Genomic DNA, 4582 nt, shown 5'->3' on the forward strand with positions numbered 1-4582 from the left:
TAAGGCAGAATAGGTACAAATTCAAACGAATTTAATAATTTTTTCTTAAATGTTATATTTGTATAAAAAAATCAGAAAAAATAAATATAAATATTAATTGTAACCCGAGTAACTTAAACAAGCTAATGAAAATTTTCATAACTTATACACTTCAAATTTTGATTCCGCCAAAAAAACACAATATCAAAGTCTATACTGTACATATTCAAAGAAAACAAAAAACAAGTACTTTTCCATTTATCCAGTAAAACTGAAACATATATATAGGAAAAAGTACAAATTACTAGTAATTAATTAAGTAGATTCAACTGATTTAGGAGAAATTGATGACAAATTATTATTCTTATTAACAGGCATGGATTTTGATCTCTTGAACCATGCAGTACTTGTTGTCTCACCAGAGGTACGGTGGTACCTGCACCTAATATTACCGAACATTAGTTAGTTTGATCTTCAAACTTCAAACTAAAACAACAAGAGTATATATTTTTTCCATATTCGGTAAAGACGTACGGAGAAAAAAGTATCATCGAAAAATAACACAATATATATAACGTTAAATAATTTCTTATATATATTCTTAAAAACTAAAACCATCATCTTCCGGTATTTACGTAATGTAATTTTTTAACGAACAAAACAAGTGGAGGAGGATTAAAGTACAGAGTTTTCGAAAATTCAGTAAAAAAAAATTTTACGTAGATAAAATATTTATCGAGAATTTTAGTAACAAGTAATTTCTTGATGGGTGTTTGAAATGAAACTTGCTTAAACTTTATTGTCCTCCTTGATGATGGTTTGATTCGAATAATTATTAAAGTAAAAACTAAAAATTAATTTGAAATCACAAAAAAATTAAAAATTTCAAATCATGAATGTCTCTCATAACAAACAAATTCATCATCCGTAGAAATTGAATGAAAATTCTGACTACGCCATTGATTATCTAATTAAAATTACCTGAACGACCCTCGATGGGTCGTCGGAGAGCACAAACAGTGTCCTTTCGGACAATTCGCCGGCGGGTGTGAATCTCCGGTGGAGATATCGGAGGAAGTAGTGATGACAGTGATTACTTTTTGGGAAGCCATTAGTTTTTTTTTTTTTTTTAGAGAAAAGAAAAAAAAAAGGTTTTCTCTAGTTGAAGAAAGACAAATGTCAAGAGGTTAGTATTTATAGGAAAATAATTGGAGATTATTTTATAATTATAATCTTTTAAGCCAATATAATTATGTGAGGTTGGAAAAAGTTATCAATTAGGTAAAGCGGTCTATTTATTTTTTGTTTTTAGTGTCCTTTCGATAATATTCTATCCGTTCATTTTTACTATATCCATTTTGAACTTTGTACATCTTTTTAATCTGTTTAAATTTAGGCGAGTTATTGACCCGTATATTTATTAGCTCAACTCATTTCAACCTATTAAATATTGGATTGATATGTAACCTCAATTGGCTTATAAGAAATTTTGTCAAAATATTTTAATTTTTTTTTTCAATTTAATATGTTAAATATAGTCATAATAAAAAAAAAAATTATTAAGTACTAAAATAGTTTAAAAGAACAAATAAAATAATTAAACTTAGTAAAAATTGAGTTGAGTTGGGTCTTGACCCATTATATAACCTATTACCTAACCCGTTTTAACCAAAGTAAATTTAGATTGGCTTGGATCTTGACCCGATTGTTGTTTTAACCCATTATGACCCGTCTAAATTTGACTCAACTGTCCAATTGTCATCCCTATTAATTGATAGTTTTACTCCTTGAGAAAGGATATAAGGAATAAATAATTAATATTAAGGATAAAATAGAAACAAATAATTAATATATTTTAATATATTAAAAGTGACAAGTAAAAATGAGAATTTATTTTTTAAATAGTAGATAAGTAAAGACAAATGAAGAAAATAATACAATAGTAAATAGTTTTTTTTTTATTTCTTGAGCCATCCTTAAACCATGAACTATTCTTCAGAGCTAAATTAGATTCAATTTCCCTTTTTATCATTGTATATTTAATATTGAACTTTTATATTATATTGTTCATATTTCAATTTCAATTGAATAATTTTCATAGTGGAAGAAATTGACAGAAGGCACAGGGTCCTTATCTGGACCATTTCATTTCCTGCCTTGATGGTTGTGATTGTTGTTCATGGATCTGTTTTCAATAAAATTTGACAAATGGGCCATAGGCCCATACTGTTACTCATCTATTGCTGTCATATCTGCTATATATTCAGAACAAATAATTTACAAACTGAGAAAACTGGATCCCTTATCCAAAGCAATCTAATAAATTTATAGTCCAATCAAGGTAAATTCATGTCAAATTTTGACGTATTAAAAATATTCTTAAATTTGGTATGACAGTTTTAAGAACACTTCTTTACTTGGGTAACTTAATCTAAATACAATACTAATCTTGGAACATGAGTGAAATACATTTCTATATTCTCGTCAAGTTTAGGAACGTTTTCAACACTGCTCTTAGTTTTTTTTATTAAGAGTCTCATGCTCCTACAAGAGTTTGAGAACACTTGTTATGTCATGTAGCAAATCAGAGGTATATCTAAATTTAGTTAGTCAAATAGAGGAGTGTTTTTAAGGCTGTCAATAGTTTGACGACGAAACTAAAAAATTGCGCCACCTTCAGAGTTTTTCAATACTTCTTTATTATATATTTTTCATATTTTACAGAGTTGAGTAAGTAAACGTAAAGAAATGGATGTTGAGGTTTACTCAATTCCAAAAACTAGCTCGAATTGTAAGTCATATATGAAAATTGTTCATTCATTTCTCATCTAATATGAGACTCTTTAATACGAACATCATACCTTGTAGAGCATGTTTAGTTAAATTTCTTCAATTTCAAAAAAGATATCAAATAGTAAAAGCTTGACTTGCAAAACCCGATAATTAATTAAATTCATGAATTAAGAATTTTGTACTATACTCCTTTCCTAACGCACACAATGAACTAAGTAGATATTTTTATTTATTTTGTTTTAAACCTTATGAACCATACGTATCTATCTCATTCTCCCTTTACCAACATGTGTTCTTGATATTACAAAACGTAACAACATATTCAATGAAATTCAATTAATTAGTGGGATCTGGAGAGGATAGAATGCACACAAATTTTATCACTATCTCGTGGAGGTAAAGAGGTTTTCGGAAGATTCTCGGATCAAACTAGAGTAAACATTGAATGTTTATATTTGATGTCATTCAAAATGTGTCTCTTAATTAGATGGTGATAGAAGAATGATTGTATGGATTTTAATCAAGAAATTGCCCCAAGGATTATTTATTAGGATATATATCATATGTCGAAACGACATTGATTACCATGACAAAAGACAAATTTGAATATTTTTTTCTTAAGAAGAATTGGCGTGTGAAGTGTATAACATATATTATTTTCTGTTATCGTCATTTAATTTATCTATAATATTTAAAGAATATTGCAAGTTTACTCATTTTGGATACAACTTTTAAATATACACGACTTAATTTTAAAATTTTCGTTTGATTTGACATACTTTTGTCGAAAGTGTGACCTTGTGAAAGACAAACATTGAATATTTTTTACTGAAGTTTTGTATCTCTTGCCAAAGTTAACTTCAGACATTTTAATTTATTGAAGTTATGAACTTGACAAGGTCAAACTTCAAAGATTTCTACTAAAATTATGACCTTGGCAAAATTTCAAACATATAATAATTTACCAAGTCAATTTCCGATATTTTTTTACTGAAGTTACTATCATAATATTCCAATATTTTTATTGGAATTGTGGCCTTAACAAGGTCAGAATTCAGATATTTTAATATAAGGTCAGGAAATATATATTTGGCCCAACTTTAGAAATATAAAACTAAAATTGGATACATAATATGTTTGAAGTTGTCCATATCATATGCAAGAAAATGTGTGTGAAGCAACAATCAAAAAGATGTGAGCAATAACAACTAATCCACTAACTATACTTCACCTCAGAAGAATCACAAATAGATGTTGAAATTTGAAAAAATAAAATGAAGATTCCAAAAAGATTAATAAAAGAAAAAACCTCAATATTCAATGTATGTATAATAATGTATCAATGGGAAATGTTGGTCAGTGTAGTGGATATTAGTTAAATTGTATTTTTATAAAATTGATACAACTTAAATGACAACGTCCAAATAAATATCTTATAAAAAATTGAAAAACTTACAGAAATCATGTCATTAGTGTAGAAATTAATTACTTAGATACACTCTAATTTGTAATATTATGGATTTTACTAGATTTTGGTGCATTCATATACATGTATCTCGGGATACATGAGTCAAAATTAGGTGTAATTTGTTCTAAATATACTGTATCCAAGTGGATTCACATGTATCTGAGATACATAACAAATTTGTTCACCACTCTCCTATGGTATCCCAAATACCCGTGAATCACACCAGATATATACAAATACATATATATATAGTGTGATTCACATATATCTAAGATACATGACTATCTCACTCGCCTCCCTCCCAATCTCGCTAGCCCCCCCCCCCCCCCTCCCTCTCCCTCT

General features: G+C 28.0%; 1 long non-coding RNA gene across 1 annotated transcript; it reads right to left on the reverse strand.

The window, feature by feature from the left end:
- Positions 1–208: 208 nt before the first annotated feature.
- Positions 209–1158, reverse strand: LOC102592478 (uncharacterized). The gene is made up of 2 exons (XR_367712.2): positions 961–1158; positions 209–421 (listed from the first exon to the last, which is right to left on the reverse strand). It is a non-coding gene; the product is annotated as an uncharacterized lncRNA (long non-coding RNA).
- Between the last annotated feature and the right edge of the window lie 3424 nt (positions 1159–4582).

Source organism: Solanum tuberosum, unplaced genomic scaffold, assembly GCF_000226075.1.
Source record: "Solanum tuberosum cultivar DM 1-3 516 R44 unplaced genomic scaffold, SolTub_3.0 scf00155, whole genome shotgun sequence".
Lineage (NCBI taxonomy): Eukaryota > Viridiplantae > Streptophyta > Magnoliopsida > Solanales > Solanaceae > Solanum > Solanum tuberosum.